The 19,830-nt window shown below is 40.1% G+C and overlaps 1 protein-coding gene across 2 annotated transcripts in view; it reads left to right on the top strand.

Moving 5' to 3' along the window:
- The first annotated feature begins 16,172 nt into the window (after window positions 1-16,172).
- The window catches only part of SNAP25 (synaptosome associated protein 25), a 90,211-nt gene continuing 86,553 nt past the window's right edge, over window positions 16,173-19,830 (top strand). For both annotated transcript variants that reach the window (XM_049869098.1, XM_049869097.1), the window contains exon 1: window positions 16,173-16,304. The gene's annotated coding sequence lies outside the window, so the exon portion shown is untranslated. The remainder of the gene's footprint in view (window positions 16,305-19,830) is intronic.

Consider the following 19,830-nt stretch of genomic DNA (forward strand, 5'->3'; position numbering starts at 1 on the left):
GGATTTGACAATCATACATACATAAATGATGGTTAAACTCAATTAAAAATTTTTTTAATAGTATGGATTAAATTTTTTTGAAGGCAACATGCGAAGGAAGAAATGGGATGTTGGGTTCTCTTGATGTACCATTGTCAGTACAGAAGCCTGCAAGACCAATCAAAATTCTGTGGTGTCTGATGTTGGATTTAGAATGGGAAGTTCTCAGTGTATAGTCCAACTCCACTGCCAATTCTCTATGTGATTAATCCTCACGTATTAATTAGGAATTAAAGTAATAATTGCTATTTTATATACCTCAGAGAGTTGTAAGAATAAAATGAGATCATGTGTGTGATAGTGCTTTGTAACTTGTACAAAGGGCTATACAAATGTTCAATTTTATTCTCTTTGGCTTAGAGTGCAAAAGCTTTCATGGTGGAGTCAGGACATGTTCCATAAACATATGGAGCTCCCAGAGGGGTTGCGTGGGGCTCAGGGAAATGTCCAGCTTAACCTTCTGGGCACCACAATTTTGCTGCTCCAATCCATCTGCTATGGAAAATGAGGAGCCAACAAAGAAGGGAGAAACAGAGGTGAGGACACCTGATAAAGACAGCTTTAAGAAATGAAAGGAATGGTACACAGTGTTAGATGATCCCGAAGGCAAGGAAGATGAAAAGTTGGTTGGACATCACCGAGAGGTCACTGACGCCATCTACTAAGTTACTGGAGTGTGCCTTCCCCAGCCTGGTGCCTGTTAGCTGGGAAAACTGCCCTGCCCTCACTGCCAGTATCAATAGAACGGCCACAGATATCCTTGTTCAGTTTCCAGCCATATTTTGAATTATGTACCTCAGCCCAACTCAACATGATCCTCACCCCCAGAGTTCGTGGCCCTTGAAATCATTCCTGTTTGAGACCTTACATGATCTTCTCATTACCAATGGTCCACGATGCATTCTGTTCTGACATCTGGCTGACCCTCCCAATTATATTTTGAGGGTACCTTCTGGCTCAATTCTTATTTAAGCTCTTCTTAGGCATTGGCCTCTGAATTCGCTCCTTGACTGTACTTTGTACTCTCTTCTTTTGAAATGTTGTTTCTGTTTACTCCAGGTAATCATCTTGCTAGCCCAGACCCCTCCCTTGGAATTCACATTCAACCAGACCTTGTGTTCAGTGACCCAAAGACTCATTCTATTAGGAAATGGAACCCTGAAGCCGCTAATAAGAAAAGACATATGTGACCACAATACGTTGAGGTAGAGATGTTAGCAGTAAAGGGAGGGCGTAAAGTCTGATGGCACTAGAAGAGTATGTACTAAAACGTTGTGATTGTTGAATTAATAACAGACGTCTTACTTTGATTTTAAGGTTTTTCTTATCCACAAAACCAGCCAGGCCAGGGGCCACCTAGTAATCTGATAAACTGAACTCAGTATAAGGAGGAAGGCAGGGTTCAGTCAATCATGTTAAGATGAGTCAATGGTTTATCTTCTATTCTTCTCCCTCCTCTTCTCTTTATAAGCTTTGTTATAACCAGCCTACTTTAAGCTTTTTGGTTTTTTTTTTTTTTGGGAATCAGAATGAGCTCCCTATATGCATACAGAATGACTGTTTGGAAAAAACTTTTGATTCAATTTCTTTGAGTTTTGATTATTTTTAACAGTTTTGATGTCAGAAGTGTGATCCAGAGAAGACTGAAGTGTCTCACTGTTGATGAGATATCATCAAATACAGTATTAAACTTGGGCCTTTTGCACCCAATTTTTCCCTTACCATGTCTGGGAAACTTGGTAAATCTCTCCCGGGTTTGAATTTCACCCCTTTTGTGTTGAACTCTCTGGGTTTATATCTGAGCAGTTATGGATGTCCTTTTCCTTGTTAAGTTACTCTTTTGCTCTGTCTGTTTGGGGAAATGAGTTCCCATCTGCTATCCTTTTCTTTCCACTTTGAAGCATTTCTGTTTGGTGCTCAGGTTTCATAGGGGGTTCTCATTTGCATTTTTTTGAATACTTGCCTTTGACTGGATGCAAGCGTTATCAGATTTGATCCAAGGGAGACCTCGGTTAATTTTATTTGAAAACTTACCCCAGATTGGGTACAAAGGGTATTGAGTTTTACCCAAGGGAGGCCTCAGGAAATTTTTTAAACGGATCACCTGAATGAAAACAGCTTGAAATTGCAGTAGCTACTTTTGTGCGTGTGTGTGTGTTGCCTTGGTTTGTGTTGTCCTGTTTTAAGAATGTTATGCTGTTGTTGATCATCAAAAAAAAGGAAAATCACAAGGTAAAGAATAGGAATACACCCTATAAGCATGTTTATTCAACCTTGCCCCACACTCCGGTGAATTTGGTTCTCACCAAAAATGATGTCCACTTGGACAAATTGTGTGATATGTCCCTTATAAAATTGGATGAGACTTTGCCTTGCAGACTTTGGTTTTGATCTAGACAGAGTATTCTGTCTGGGTTTTTATTTATTTGTTTGTTTTCTATATGCTATCATGAAGTCACTCTAAGTCTCAGCTCCAAGAAAAACTGCTTCTTGTACCTGTTTTATGATTTGGGCTTTCAGTAGCTACTCTGGGAAACTTTAATATAAATTGGTTCATTTGAAATGTGCACTGAAAAAGGATGGATTGTTTATTTTGATCAATACAATGAGGCTACGAAAAGATAAAAATTGTTCTAAATTTACTTCTCTAAAAGATTCTTTAAAGTGCGCAGGTGATAGGGCTATGAAAATGTAGTATTTTTGTACCTTTGGATGGTATTATAAAATTAGATTGTAATACTCCTTCAGAGAGTTTTATTCTGATTGGTTTAGTGAAAAATAAGCATTTATATAAATGTAGTAGTTCTACTATTCTCAGGAATTAATGAAAGTGAATTTGTTCAAATAAAGGCTTTTACGTCAACTTTAAAACAGTTTCCAAGAATTTTTAAACAACTTAGGCTAGATTGAGTATATATGATGATTTTTATTAAGGAAAAAAAGTCGAGGAATCCCTCCTAACAAAGTGGAGATCTTTAAAGATAATACAAATAAAAATAAGGAAAAATTGCTGCCTTACTACAGGTATCAGAAATTGGGTAAATCTCCAACATTAAAGAACCACAAACAAGTTCTCACTATTGTAGAGGAATTTTTTTTTTTTAAGCCAAGAAACCCTAGATGCTACTCACCACAGTCAGATGTAGAACATTTTCTTTATAAACTATGTTATGCCAATTGAGCTAGATGTTCTCTGAGACCATGGTCCTTTGAGAAGACATCTAAGACACATCTACTTGCCCCATCCCAGCTGGAGCAAAAGAGAATGAAGAAAACCAAAGACACAAGGGAAAGATTAGTCCAAAGGACTAATGGACTACAACTACCACAACCTCCACCAGGCTGAGTCCAGAACAACTAGATGGTACCTGGCTACCACCACCAACTTCTCTCACAGGGATCACAATAGAGGGTCCTGGATGGAGTGGGAGAAAAATATAGAACAAAATTCAAATTCACAAAAAGAAGACCAGACTTACTGGTCTAATAGAGACTAGAGAAACCCCAAGAGTATGGCCCCCAGGCACCCTTCTAACTCAGTACTGAAGTCACTCCTAGGGTTCACCATTCAGCCAAAGATTAGACAAGTCTATGGGGCAAACAGTAACACATGTAAGGAACATGCTTTTTAGTTCAATCATGTATACAAGACTAAGTGGGCACACTAGCCCACAAGCAAAAATGAGAAGGTAGGAAGGGACAGGAAAACTGGAAGAATGGAAACAGGGAACCCAAAGGGGAGGAGGAGAGAGTGTTGACACATTGCAAGGTCGGCAACCAATGTCACAAAACAATTTGTGTATTATTTGCTTAATGAGAAACTAATCTGTAAACTTTCACTGAAAGCACAATAAAAATAAATAAATAAAAAGCTAAGAGATAAAAATCACAATAAGAGTGCACATAAAATGGGGAAAATGTTTCCACCCTTAGCCAGGGCGAGGAATGTTAATGAATGTGTTCATTTTGTTTGTTTGTTTGTTTGTTTGTTTGTTTGTTGCCACTTTGATAAGTTGTACTATTTGGTTAACTAGGGAAAGTTGTATTATGTGTATGTATTTATGAGCCTACTGATCTGCTAAAAAGGCTTATGTGGGATACATAATTCATAATTATGTACCCCTTCTCAGTTTTCTCTGTGTAATAGAACTAAACTACTTTTCTTAAAAATTACAATATGGAGGAATCTGGAAGGCATTATGCTGAGTGAAATTAGTCAGTTGCAAAAGGACAAATACTGTATAAGACAACTATTATAAGAACTCCAGAAACAGTTTAAACAGAGGAGAAAATATTCTTTGATGGTTACGAGAAGGGGGAGGGAGGGAAGGAGAGGGTTATTCACTAATTAGATAGTAGACAAGAACTACTTGAGGTGAAGGGAAAGACAACACACAATACAGGCGAGGTCAGCACAATTGGACTAAACCAAAAGCAAAGAAGTTTCCTGAATAAACTGAATGCTTCGAAGGCCAGCATAGCAGGGGTGGGGGATTGGGGACCATGGTTTCAGGGGACATCTAAGTCATTTGGCATAATAAAATCTATTAAGAAAACATTCTGCATCCCACTTTGAAAAGTGGCATCTGGGGTCTTAAACAATAGCAAGCAGCCACCTAAGATGCATCGATTGGTCTCAATCCACTTGGAGCAAAGGAGAATGAAGAACACCAAGGACACAAGGTAATTACGAGCCCAAGAGACAGAATAGGCCACATAAACCAGAGACGACATCAGCCTGAGACCAGAAGAACTAGATGGTGCCCAGCTACAACAGATGACTGCCCTGACAGGGAACACAACAGAGAACCCCTGAGGGGGCAGGAGAGCAGTGAGATGCAGACCCCAAATTCTTGTAAAAAGGCCAGACTTAATGGTCTAACTGAGACTAGACGGACCCCAGTGGTCATGGCCCCCAGACCTTCTGTTATCCCAGGACAGGAACCATTGCCAAAGCCAACTTTTCAGACAGGAATTGGACCGGACAATGGGATAGAAAAAGATGCTAGTGAAGAATGAGCTTCTTGGATCAAGTAGACACTTTGGCATCTCCTATCTGGAGGGGAGATGAGAGGGCAGGGGGCGTCAAAGCTGGTGGAATGGACAGGAAAAGAAAGAGTGGAGGAAAGGAGCGGGCTATCTCATCAAGGGGAAAACAATTAGGAGTACATAGCAAGGTGTATATAAATTTTTGTATGAGAGACTGACTTGATTTGTAAACTTTCACTTAAAGCACAATAAAAATAAAAAAAAAAAACCCAAAATACAATATTTGTTCGTGGTTGAGTCTATACTGAGGAAAAATGGTATCAGAGAAATACAACTGTGTACATGCTTCTGTTTTTCAAGGAATAGAGTTCATGTTTTTTCCTTTCCTTTTTTTCCAGAAGCAATGTTTGTTCGTTCATTTGTTTATTATTTGTCTCCAAATGCCTTTACACTCTTCATACTTACTGAAGACATCAAAGAATTTGTGAGTGCACTGGGCAGGAGGGGTAACTATAAACATTAACCATATCAGAAATTAAAATTGAGAAACATTTAATTAAAATGCTCATTTATTAAATCATTTGTAGATAACAATGATTGCACTGTATGTCAATAACCTCTTGATAATATTGTGAGATTAGTTCTGACCTTGTAGACCCTCTGAGATCAGACCTGAAATAAAATATCAATTTTTTCTAGAATATAAGAGCACACTAAAGGACAAAAGCCTTGGAAATAAATTTTATTTACCTTGGTTTATAATATGTGGTTTATGAAATGTGTTAAAATCTTGGCAAAGTTACTCTATTTCTATGTTCTTGTTTCCTTGGTTTACTGTTTATTGCCCTCATCTATAATACGAAAAGTTGTTCTTTCTCCTGTGTAATCTGCCTCAGAGGCAAACGTTCTGTGTCTCTTGAGTTTACTTTAACATTTATGCCCTTGATTAGGAAAACCAAGCCTCAGGGTTTTGAAAAAGCTTTTTAAGCATTTTAATTTTAAAACCTTTCATTGGCACCTTAGTTAAATAGATTTCCATCTCACTGATCTATGAAAAACTCCTGACAACTTTGAAACTTCATGGAGATCCACAGATCTGCTCCTGTGGGAAAAGTGCTAGGAAAAACATAAGGCTTACTTAATGTGTCATGAGTTGTATGAAATATGTGGTCAAATCAAGAGAAATGCCTCATTTTCTTTGGGTTAGAAAATTTAATGTGTCCAGTGTCTTCTCTTATATTTTGCCTAATATTAGACAACAAGAGCATAAATTTAGTTGTTTTTTTTAATTGCTAGCTTGGTTGAAGCTTTCTTCTTTAATCTAAATCTACCAGTATTGATGTTAAGGGGTTTCAACTGAGGATTTACTCTGTTTACCTCTAGAGTTTCATTAATATTCAGATGTTTAGAAACTTGATAATCCTGGTCAATTCTTGGTATATTCTAACTATATGTTTATATTCATATTATGTTATTTCTCATGACTATTTTACATCTAAGTTTTTTTTTTTAATCACTAAGGATTATGGTCTTTCCCTTTCAAAAATTAGAAAATAATGTTAATCACTATATTTAGAGATATTTTATCTACAGTTTTTTTTTGTTGTCGTTGACTTATTTTGCTTTGCATTACTTTTGTAATGAATTCTCATCTGGTCCTCTACTTGCATGAATTATTATTAGTAATGGCTATTTTTAAGTCTTATCATCTGGATATAGCTTATACTTTGATGACGTACTGAAGGTGCTTGCAATAAACAAACCACAGGCTAGAGTTTTTTCACCAAAAGGGACCCATGAAAAGAACTATACCAGATATTTGGATGTAGAATTTTAAATGGCACTGCATATACCACTAGAATGAATCAAGATTTCCAGAACTTTCATGGAGAAGCTGATGTATTCACGACTGCTGATGCAGGACTAATGGAACAGAAATTAATTACAGGACTGAGTGGATTAAAGAACAATTAGGGGTTCTATATGAAGTATTGCTGGTGTTTTGATGTTCTATCTTCTGAATATAAGAAACCCCTTTCTCTTTTCTTCTAAACTCTGTAATGTGTAACTATTTCATAGACTGTTCATGCAAACAAAAACGAAACATTTATCTTTTCTCTCTGCCTTATCCCTCTGGAACTAGGAAACTCTAAATGAGTGTTCTTATTTTTATGGAAATATAATTATTTACATTAAATTTAACAATTAACTGCCCCCCCCCCTTGTTAACAGGACGTAATTGGAAAACCTGGTCATATAACCAAGCTTTAACTGGAACATCATATTTAAGAATGGTGTTCAGAAAATCAGGTATGACCAAACACTTTTAAGGCGCTAGGGTTGACTTTATGAAGCCAATGCTTACAAAGCTCTCCCAGGAAATCTAAACTGGCATCTGACTTATGGAAACCTTGATGGTGCAGTGGTTAAGAGCTATGACTGCTAACCAAAAGCCCAGCAGTTCAAATTCACCAGGCGCTCCTTGGAAACCCCATGGGACAGTTCTACTCTGCTCTATAGGGTCGCTATGAGTCAGAATCGACTCGATGGCAACGAGTTTGGTGTTTTATTTGGACCTGACTTACAAGGTTCCCAACCTTACAGATAAGGAAGACCGCCTTCCTGCAGGCCCAGAAACCTTATGATGTTTTGGCACCTAGAAGAAAAATGAACTCACCCAAATCTGCGGGTACTGTAGGTAAAATCTGGTGACAAGCTCTTGGCTTGACTTTCTGGCCCTGAGGGGCTCTTACAAGTTTAATCTGAAGTTCCTTATGAAAACTCCCAGCAAAGCAATTTTGAAAGGGATAAATTACCATTCTTATTGTACCTATGTAAATACTAATGAACAGCCGTGTTTTAGATCAAGAAAAACTTTGCTTTGAGATTGCCTTTTGATTGAGAGGACAGTGACCATACAGAGAAATTTTTTGTTTCAATAGGAAATTATAGCAAGCCCTTGTAGGCTATCAGATTTTGGGTTTTGTCCATTGTCTTTGAGAAACCACAGACAACTAATGAGTTTGCTTTCTAATTGCAGATTAGACTCGTTTTTGTTACATGGTTTATGTTGTTCTCTATCTATCTATATATAATCAATTAGCCAAAAATAAAATTTGGAAATATGACAGAGATTAAAACTGAAGGTCGTCAAACTATTGACTAAACTGCTACCAAATCAGGTTTCATTGACAAATGGAGCATTAATTGGCTGTTCTATAAAAGCCATGGTACCCATAGTTGTTAAAATTGGTTTAAACTATATAAAACACACACACACACACACACACACACATATATATATATAAACCAGAATAAACCCATAAAACCGATTGACGTCAAGTCAATTCCAACTCATAGCGACCCTATAGGACAGAGTAGAACTGCTCCATGTGGTTTCCAAGGAGTTCCTGAAGGGTTCATACTGCCCACCTTTGGGTTAACAGCTGTAGCTCTTAACCACTACGCCACCAGGGTTTCCATATATATATATAAAGGTTACAAATGATGTTAGGCAAGACGGCTCTATTAATAGTCTAGATAATGCTATACTCTGAAATAGCACAGATAAGGATAATTGCATTATAGAATAGCTTAGCTCTTGATCATTTGATCATTTACCTGCTTCCCAAGAAAGAGGTTGTGCTTTGGTGAAAGCAAACTGTTGTGTATATATATCCATGGCATCTAAGTGAAAATATATTGAGATACAATTTTAGCAGAAGCTCCTGTTGGAGATACAATGCATGCTGGAGATGCCCCTTATGCATCTTCCTGTGATTGGGGTCATGGTTAGGAAATTTGGGTTTGTGGGCCACCAGGAAACCCTGGTGGCATTGTGGTTAAGTGCTACGGCTGCTAACCAAAAGGTCAGCAGTTTGGTTTGAATCCACTAGGCGTTCCTTGGAGACTCTATGGGGCAGTTCTACTCTGTCCTACAGGGCTGCTATGAGTTGGAATCAACTGGATGGCAACGGGTTTTTGGGGGGACCAGACAAGCCTTTCAGACTACTGGCTTATGCATTCTCCTTATTTTAGTCTTTTCTGTTAAGCTACTAAGTTGCTTAGCGTCTGGGGGCTTAAAAGCTTTCAAGCAGCCATCTAAGGTACAGCAAATGGTCTCCTTTCGACTAGAGGAACAACAAAGTGAAAAAGCTAAGGAACCAATAGAAATAATATGTTTCACAAAAAGGTACCCCATAAAGCAGTACCTATGAGACCTGAAAAAACCCGGCCAAAACTTAGCGATCAAAGATTCTAACTGAATCACAACCAGAAGCAGGGAAATGTGAAAGAGGAAAATTAATAACAGACATCACACTTTGATTTTATGGTTTTTCTTATCCAAATAAAACCAAATATTAACCTAAAAAGTCTAACCCAAACTGCAAAAGGATTGATTTGGTTCCCACCAGAAACTGCTCTACAGCAATGTAAAATTCTTCTCCTGCTAGACAAGAATGGTCACAACAAAACCATTTCTTCCTGATTTAATGAAAAAGATTTAGGCTCCTCTACTTTAAATCTCAAAGTCCATGGCTGCAGGTGGGTGGAGAGCCAAAATTTTTAGCCGCCAAGCCGGGGGTCACCTAGTAACCTGACAAACTGATCTCAGTAAAAGAGGGAAAGCAGGGTTCAGTCAATCATGTTAAGATTAGCCAATGGTTGGTCTTCTATTCTTCTCCCTCCTCTCTTCATAAGATTCATTGTAACTAGCCTACTGTGAGTCATTTGCTTTTTTTTTTTTTTTTTGGAATCAGGATGATCTCCCTATATACACAGAGAATGACTGCTTGGAATAAACCTTATGATTCAATTTCTTTGAGTAACACGATTATAAGCTTGGGTTTCAGGGTTCAAATCCCAGCAATACTATTTATTTAGCTGTGTCCTTGTTCAGGCTGGAAACCCTGGTGCTATAGTGGTTAAGTGCTACAGCTGCTAACCAAAAGGCTGGCAGTTCAAGTCCACCAGGCGCTCCTTGGAAACTATTGGGCAGTTCTACTCTGTCCTATAGGAGACTCGATGGCAATGGGTTTGGGGTATTTTGTTGTTGTTGTTCAGGTTATTTAACTTCTCTAACCCTTAAGTCTCTCCTCTGTTTTACCTAGGTCCCAATATATTCTAATGCCAAGTATATGGCAGGCACTCAATGTTAAGTAAATGAATGAAACAATACAGATGACAAAACTAGGGCCCAAAGAAATTAAATGATATGTATCTAGCTAACGGAGAAATTAACCCTTCCTATTTTACCCATACCCATTGCCATCGATTTGTTTCTGACTCGTACTGACCCTATATGACAGGGTAGAACTGCCCCAATTGGATTTCCAAGGCTGTAAATCTTTATGGAAGCAGGTTGCCACATCTTTCTCCCATGGAAGTAGAGTTACATGTCAGTAATTAGAGAAAGAAAGTTAGTCTCATCATATCCATAGATTTTTTTCATTTAACCAATACTGTTGTGAAATAAAATGATAAGTTTTGCTTTATGCGAACAGAGAGTGTTCTCTTGCCCATGACACTAAAGGTCATCTTATTAAATGTTAGAAACCCATGTGCTGTGTAAGCATAGATAGAGATATATATAATTTTTAAGCTTAGTTATGCCTAAAATTGTAACTAGCCTTTAGAAGCAGCTTGTTCAGTTTCACGTAATTGTATTTAGGTGATCAGGCTCATTGGGACTTGTTCTTTCAGAAAATAATAGAAGATAAATGAACACGGCCCATTTCTACAACTCCAGAGGTCTTAAAATCATGGCTCACTGATTGTCTTAGGAGATTTCAATTTTTCTATGCTTTATAATGTTTGAGTACATACTGCTCTCTTATAAGATTTATGTATTCTGATATAATTGTCCACCAATCAAAATGGTCTCATTCAAAGTCCTTGATGAAACTTTCTGTAAATACCCTGATTCTTAATTCCTCAGGGCACTGATTTACTCGGTAATGACGTGCTGCCCGACTTTGAAGTTGTCCAATAAACCTGCGTAACAATCTGTTAATGGTGTTCTGAGTTGTTTATTTTTGACACTGTAAATACTTGACAAGTGCCAGAGATAATTCTAAGTGCTTCACAGTTTCTCTGTAAGTTGGGTACATTTATAATCCCCCATTTTTCCTATGAGAAAACTGAGGTACAGAGAGGTTACAGAGCTAATAAGATTCTCAAAAGATTTGCTAAAGGAGTATTGTGATCCCTTTCAAATAGCCTTTGTGAAGTTTGCTAATTTTAACCCCCATTTTCCCCTTCCCCTCTGCTCCTGATTACCCTAAGACTCCTCCTTGCCACTTGACTATAAGATGTGTCTCAGCACTGGAGAGGGCCCCAAGTTGCATTCAAGTATAAAAGAGAGCCCGCAATTTATTATGGAACAGGAGTGTGGAAGCACCCAGCCTCTGGCTGGTGAGCAGTGCCTTCCCTTCTTTCCTACAATGCTGTTCTTAGTAAAGAACAAAGTGTTATTTAAATTCTGGGTGTACAGTCTTATTTTTCCTCAACATGGCAAGCCAGAAACAGAAACGAATATTTCTGGTTCTGTTTCTACTTCTCACAAGATATATTCCTACCTCAGAGGCTTCAGGGAATAAGGACAGCCTGAGGAGTTTAGATCTGCAGCATTTAAGCTTTCCCAAGGTATTACTAGGTCACTCCCTATAAGTGGGTGGGGACTGGAGTAAGGGCTAGAAGAACATATAAAGAGAAAGTGGCAAACAAGCCATATGGAAAGCAAACCAAAGAATAAAAATAGTTCATTGTTAAATGGAAACCCTGGTGGTATAGTTGTTAAGAGCTACCGCTGCCTACCAAAAGGTCTGAAGTTCAAATCTACCAGGTACTCCTTGGAAACCCTGTCCTATAGGGTACCTACAATTCAGGATTGACTCGATGGCAACAGGTTTGGCTTTTTTTTTTTTTTGATCTATTGAGTTGTATATTCTTGTGCCCAAATCTTGTGCCCTGTCATGGACTGAATTGTGTCCCCCAAAATATCTGTCAACTTGGCTGGGTCATGATTCCCTTGTATGATTGTATGATTGTCCACCATTTTGTTTTCTGATGTGATTTCCGTATATGTTGTAAATCCTATCACTATGATGCAATAAAATGGATTAGCAGCAATTATACTGATGAGGTCTACAGGATTAGGTAGTGTCTTAAGCCAATCTGTTTTGAGATATAAAAGAGAGAAGCCAGCAGAGAGACATGGGGACTTCATACCACGAAGAAAGCAGTACTGGGAGCAGAGTGCATCCTTTGCACCTGAGGTTCCTGTGTTAAGATGCCCCCAGACCAAGGGAAGACTGATGACAAGGACCTTCCTCTAGAGCTCTAGAGCTGACAGAGAGAGGAAGCCTTCCTCTGGAGCCAAAGCCCTGAATTCGGACTTCAAGCTTACTGGACTGCGAGAGAATAAACTTCTCTTTGTTAAAGCCATCCACTTGTGGTATGTCTGTTATAGCAGCACTAGATGACTAAGATATGCCCTAACAGTCTTTTGAGACATTGTCACAGGGTTTCAAACATGCTCCAAAGGAGGACGTTGTAAGAGTAGGGGAGATTCTGAGTTTGGCTTGTTCTAAAACTACTTCCAAGTTGACTTTGGAAGATCATATGGCATTCTATAAAAGTTTTTATTACTATTATTCCTTATGAGGTTGTAATTATTGAGTCATCTATGAATCTCGCCCCTGACCTCAGAGAATACAAGGTAAACTCCTTGGATCTGGAGCTATTGCGAACCAGAATACTTTTGGGGCATGTTGTACCAGAAAAGCCTTTCAGAGACTGAATTAGCATAGTGTAAATATCCATCCAGCTGAGCAGGTAATTTCCTCACTTCTCATCAAATGAGATCCTAAGCATTAGTTACTCTATGTGTTGGTTCTTTGCAGAAATAACTCACAGGCAGCTGAATCATTTTGGAGCAAATTTTCCATCACCTTCCTTCGTTGTGTGCTTCAGGCCATTATAGACCCTGAGTAAAATAAATCTGCTGGTTGTGGCAAGGTTGACTTTTATTTTGTTTTTGTTTGTTTCATTTTGTTCTGTTTTTTTTTTTTTTTTTTAATCCTCAAGCCATGAGAAAAGCAGAGGGGGAAATCTCATTCTTATATTCCAAAAGCATTTAGCACTATCTATGGGGCTCTGTCCTACAGGGTCACTATGAGTCGGAATACACTTGATGGCAACGGATCAAACCCACTGCCCTCTAGTTGATTTCAATTCATAGCGACCTTATAGAAAAAAAAAATTTTTTTTTTTTTTTTAGAATTGCTCCATAGGGTTTCCAAGGCTATATAAATCTTTAAGGAGGCAGATTGCCACATCTTTCTCCCAGGAATGGCTGGTGGGTGGGTTCAAACTGCCAACCGTTTGGTTAGCGGCCTAGCGCTTTAACCACTGCACAGCTATGGCCCCTTAGCACTACCTAGTCATCTTTGAAGAAGCTCTGGCTGCTAACTGAAAGGTCAGAGGTTCAAACTCACCAGCTGCGCTGTGGGAGAAAGCTGTGGCAATTTGCTTCCATAAGAAACACTATGGGGCAGTTCTACTCTGTCCTATAGAGTCACTATGAGTCGGAATTCGCTCAGAGGAAATGGGTTTGGCTTGGGTTTGGTCATCCTTCGTAGACTTTCAGCTCCAAATAAAGCTAAATGTCCAATATTTATGTTACTCAAATTAGATTCTGTTGTCTTTCCCAGAATAAGATGAATCTTTCAAAGGACATCATTTTTGACCTAAACACAGGGGAAAGGAAAGTGCTGTGACCACCACAAGATATCTTTTAGGACCTGTGATGTTTTCTGTGATGTCTTGAATCAACCTGGCTCTCTCTTCTTATCTATCATTTTTAAAGATGTCAGTGTAGGACATCAGCTGTTGAAAGCTCAGACGCCACGCCAGCCCTCCCCTGGTGACTTCCACTCAGCTTCTGTCTGTAGGATGAGCCTCCATCACTGATGTGATTCCTTTATACTTTTTTTTTTTTTTGATCTGGAAATTCCCCCACCTCCTCTTTTCCTTCACAAAACTTTCTGCCTGAATGACTTCTAGTCTGAAGGCCAGACACATATTTTGTTTCTCCCCACTGCAGGATTTTCTTCCCCGAACTTCCACATGCTGTCTTTTTGTGTGTGTGCCACATTTTGGAAACAATCCTAACTGTAACAGCTTTTGCTATGCCAGCACTTCCCCCACCCTAGCCCACCCTGCTTTGTAATAAAAGTAAGAGCCAGAGCTAGGACACTTTCAACAGTATATAAGTAAGAACTTTACAGATTTTCTTGTTGTTTATGGTATAGGAATTTTAAATGTTTACTATATAATTAAGTAAACAAATTTCAGTAGCATGGTTTTTTTTTGTTTTTTAGAAATCCAGCTTTAATAAAAATCCAAATGACATTTGTTAATTGTGATTGCAAAGAGTAATATTTCAAAATACCCTTTGAGTCAGAGAAGCTTTAAGAAACAATGACTTAGAGGCGTCCTTTATTAAAGTCTGACAGCTCTGCTCCCTCTAAACGCAGTCCCTTTACAGCTCTACTTTCCTCCTCTCCTGAGCTCTCTCTCTCCAATCAAGCACAATTAAAAGCCTTATTATTGCTTAAGCTTGGCTCTCAAACCAGCTGGTGGCTGTTTGGGGGAGGGGGGGATGAGGGGGTAGAGGGGCTCCTTGTGTGTTGTTTTCCTAGACCCAGTTCTGAAAGGTTTCTTCCAAAAAAGGCAAGGATTTTCCATCGTCTAAGAGGCCATCAAGTTTTAACGTTGCAAGGCACGACTTCTAATCACATCCCTCCCGGAAAAGTACAAACAGTTCCTCAGCTGAGGTCCCCCACCTCCCACGCGCTCCCCAGCTCGCCCTCCCCGCGGAGAGCCCCGCGACAGCCTCCCCAACACCTGTGAATCATCCAGAGGCTGCCACCGCGGAACTGTTTGCATAACCCCCCCCCCAGCACCTAATGCACGAGGGAAGACCGTTAGGATTATTGCTTTATGATTATTATTTTTAATCTTTTATGACCAGCAAAACTAGCCTTTCTCGCCCATGCCCTGTTTGAGCATCAGCGGGACCCCAACCCAGGGTTTGCGCACCGAATGAACCACCAGAATTTTGTCGTGTCCAAGCCACCCTTGAACCTGCAGCCTTCTACTTTTCTCTGGAGGTCTGGGCGGTTCTATGATTCTGTAAGGCATATACGTGCCCTACTGGATAAAAAAAGATACTCAACGTCAAACCCCAGACTCCTATTGCAAATTCAACCGAAAACAGCATCATCTATGTTGCCCTCCGCAACTGCAAGCCTGGAGCCCTAGCAAGACGACGCTGGTTGGGCTAACTGCCTTTCCTCCGCGTCCCCAAGTCGTTTGATATATCACGGCGATAATTGCTCTGACGTACTTTAAAATAACGTCTGCGACTCTCTCTCCAACTGACCACATTAACGAGAACTCCAAGCCCTCGATGCTGCTTTGATAAAACAGAGATCACTCATAAAAATAGCAACCCACGTAGGCTGGCCATATATGGAACTAGACAGGGTTGACAGGGATGCCCCCTTTGAACCCTCTTCTTTGGCGAAAACAAATCTCTGCTGAAATCTACCCCCCAACACCCCTCCTCCATCACCATCACCGCCCCCCGTCCTCTGTCTTCCCCTCCCCCTTCCACTGTGACTCAACCAATGATTCAACTCAGCAGGGAAAAAAATATATATATATATATATATATATATGTATAGGGTTTGGGTTATACGTATATATATATGCACATACTTATATATGTATAAAAAATTAAATACACATATACGTATATATACATATACATACACATATATATGTATATACACATATATATAGTAGCGAGATAAATGTGTTTGCTCAAGACCGACTGTTAAAATGGAGTCAGAAGAATCGCCCCATTCGGCTGTTTATAAAAGACTTAAAATTCAAAGGTTTGCAGTGAAGCGTTCAGGGAACTGAGTCAAGCGCTCCGCTCCTCCGGCTCCTCCCCTCCCACCTCCAGCCTCTGTCCTCCCTCCGCCCTCCCCCAGCACACTTCCTCCCCGCCCCTCCAGGAGATGGCTATTAAAAGCTGCTGACGTCAAAAGGGACAGCCATCTTTGATGAGGGCAGAGCTCACATTGCATTGAAGACGAAACCTCGGGGAGGTCAGGTGCTGTCTTTCCTTCCCTTCCTGCTCGGCCGCTCCTCCACACTTGAAACCTGCAGGGTCCCGGCGAATACCATCCTCTGGAGAAGCCAAGGTAAGGAGCCCCTCCTTGGGCCATGGTTCTGGATCTCGGTGACTGCAAACTCAGAGGGGACCACAGCTGGGCAGACCAAGTGGGCTTCGGTAAATACAAGTATTTGTGCACCTAGGGTGCGGTATTCTGTGTGTGCGCGTCTGGCTAGACTCCCGCCTGGGGCTTTATAAAGTATTTTCGAGGTGAGCTGTTAGGGGGGGAGGGATGAATGGGGACACTGCAGATGGAGCGATGGGAGGAAGCGCAAGGATACGTACCAAATAATAACTTACTCTTTTCAAACTGTAGTGGGACCTTCTCTCTTCCATTTTGCGATGCAGTTTTCAGTGGTGTTTAGGATGCTGTTTTCTTTTTCTGTAGACCAAAACAAACAGACAAAAAAATCTGTCCACCTAACCCTATTATGATCGTTGTGATTAGAAAGCAGTTATCCAGTGAAGAATTAAGGACAAGGCAGGGTGGGCGCTGGAGAGGCGAAAAGACAAGGAGAGAGTTCCCGCCCCGGGCCAGCTGAGCTGCGGCAGCGACAGCAGCCTCCATGCCCCCACGGACTTGATTTATACCGCCTGCTCCACGTCAACTGCAGGCTGGCGGGAGGCGGGCGGGTCATGCTGGGTGGGAGGGCTCTGTGGAGGGCTGGCGGCAGTGGGCTCGCCTCGGGGACTGCGGAGGCCCGCACTCAGAACCCTGGACAGCGTACCCAGGGCCCGCGCTGGCTCCCGCGACCTTCCAGCACCACGGACAGCGATCCGGCCGCAGCGCCGCAGCTACTTGCGGCACAGGTGCCTGGCCAGGGCGAGATGCGCCAGGATTGGACGCCAAATTGCCTCTTGGAGACAGAGATACCTAATAGAGCAGGCGTAGTAGGTAAAAAAAAAATCGTGCCTACAGGGACTCCTTTGCAGGTAATTACTTGCTCCCTCCGCACCTCCTGCACAGCTTAAAAAAAAAAAAAAAAGTCTACTTGTGGAACCATTCTGTATGCCCTCTTCACCTCCTTTTAGATAGGAAATGAACACATTTTTAAAATTTGTATTTATTCTCCAATTATATAATCAAGGTTTCGTTTGTGTTTGTTTTTAACATAGAGTAGGCGTTGCACTGTCTATGAAACTTCGGTAGGCATGAGTGTAGTATACATAAAGATGCCAACACTATCGTTTATAGGAGTGAATACATCTCTCTGTATTTCTATTTGGTGAAAAAAAAAAAAAAACGGGTTGCTGAACTAAACAGAATCAACTACTTTAAGAATTAATCCTTCTCCCTCTGTCTTTTCCCTCACTCTTATAATTATGTGTGAATACAAGCACACACCCACACAAATACATCTCTGATAAATATTTACGAGTCCCACAGTCTATAGATTTAACCTCTTTGCTAATGGTTTTAGAGTTAGGGGAAGTATTTCCTGTGAATACTGGCTATCTCAGGCCAATAGTTTGTGATTTTGACAACATTAAGAGTGGTCTTCTTAGGTGGATCCAACTGTGTCCTTCAGCGTACTGCAGGTGAAAGAACCACAGTGTTAGACTGAAAGTAGACTCTGACCTTAAGATCTACTGCAATTTCTTTTATGGCACTGCGGGATTTTGCTGAGGTGGTGATAAGTATTCTGACCGTTTTCTACTCTGAGGCTTGGAGCCCCTGAGCCAGCAAAAATCATTACAGAGAGCTTTCTTTCCATTTGATATAGATAAAATTGGCATGAAATGACCAGGAACAAAATAGTAGTATTATAATAGAGTCATTGGTAAATAAGAGTAACTGTGTCGTATGTAAAAAATATATACAACGCATTAAGGAAACGCCATCATGACCCTCTTAAAAGCCTCACAATAAGATCTTGGAATGTTTTTAGCCAGGGTAACACTAATTATTTGTATACTAGGTGTTAAAATGCCCTATCCACATAGAAGGACTTTTGCTCCCAGCTATTTGTTTATTTTCTAGTGTTTATTTTTGTTTTTATAGATAACCATGAATTTCCAAATATGTATATATTGATCTGTTATTGTGCATGGATGTAAAATTATTTGGGTGGAAATGTATTCAAGAGTATGTAATTGTGTGGAAGAAGTTTATAACTCTGCAATCTGCAGAAGAAATAAACAATTGGGTTTTAGTGATGGGAGGAAGGAGAAAAAAAAGATGGGCAGGAGTCTTAAAAAATGCTTTGACTTCATGCTTCATGTCCAGACAGCTCTCTGCGTAGTTGCATCAAATGAAAGCCTAACGCTGCCGGAAATACATCCTTGGACATTAGTAATTACTGCTGGGTTTATTTGCTAGTGGAAGAGGGGGGAAGGGCGGTAGAGGACTGCAGTGAAGCTGGCAAAGGGCACAGAGCTGGGAGGAAGAGGAGATGTGCAAAATTATGGAGCGAATTCTAGGACATCTTCCTGAAAAATTAAAGAAAAAACATCACTGAGGCATGAATTTAACATTGATATTATTGACAAGCTTCAGAAGAAAAAAAAATCCAGATCTTTTCCATTTTAGGTTTCAAATTTTAAAAATCCAGGGCAATATGGTAAGAAGAGGCAGGAGCAGATGGACACAAGGACCAGCCAGGAAGCACTGACGCAGACCCTCTGACGGTAACACCTGCCTGCCATTGGCATTTTCTGCATTACCACTGTGGCATTCGGATTACAAAACAATTTATAATCTTCTTAACCTCCCATGGCACCACCTCCTAAAAATTCACAATTTTATTTTTACTTTGCTGAACCTGCGCAACCACATATGTGCACACACATACACACACAACACAAACTGACCCATAATTAGCTTGTCTAAAGACATTTCCTGAATTCCAAATGTTAACCCCAGAGTATCAACCAGAAGATTGATATTTCTGCCAGTGGCACCTCTCTGCGTAGTAACTGGCCTTCAGCAAAACATGTAGGTTTTGAAGGATCTGTAAAAGTGAGAGAAATAATTTGAGAAACAGGTTGAGAGAGGAAACAAGAAGCAGAAAAATAGATAAATTTGCTTTTTTGAGGCTGCAGTATGAATAAACTAGCTTTTTCACATTACAGAAACTGCTTTACAGTTTTACAACGGTAATAAAATTGGTGTTTTTAACCTCGGCACCAGATACATTTCTGCAGCGTCATCCCTTGTCACCAGGGGCCAATCTGATAGGAAGATATTGATCAATCAGTGAGCACCAGATACATAAATGAACCCTACCAGGGCTAGAAAGTCTCATGGTTATATGGCTTTTGGCCTCAAGAAGTTTAGCATCTAGCGATCTTAATAAAAATGAATAAATAATACCAAAATGAAAACTCAATAAAACAGTAGAATAATAATCATGAGGGAGTGTGTAATTAGTTGCCATGTGAAAAAAAACAAAATTTAGGACTGTAAATTCTGAGGAGGACTAGATTGAGCTGAAAGAGGAGGCAGGACTGGAGTTGGCTCTTGGAGGTCGCCGGCGCTGGGTTGGGGGGGGATCTGCTAAGTAAAAATTACAGCATAAGCAGAACGTCAAGTTAGTCAAGCCCACCCTAAAAAT

Source organism: Elephas maximus, chromosome 25, assembly GCF_024166365.1.
Source record: "Elephas maximus indicus isolate mEleMax1 chromosome 25, mEleMax1 primary haplotype, whole genome shotgun sequence".
NCBI classification, from domain to species: Eukaryota; Metazoa; Chordata; class Mammalia; order Proboscidea; family Elephantidae; genus Elephas; species Elephas maximus.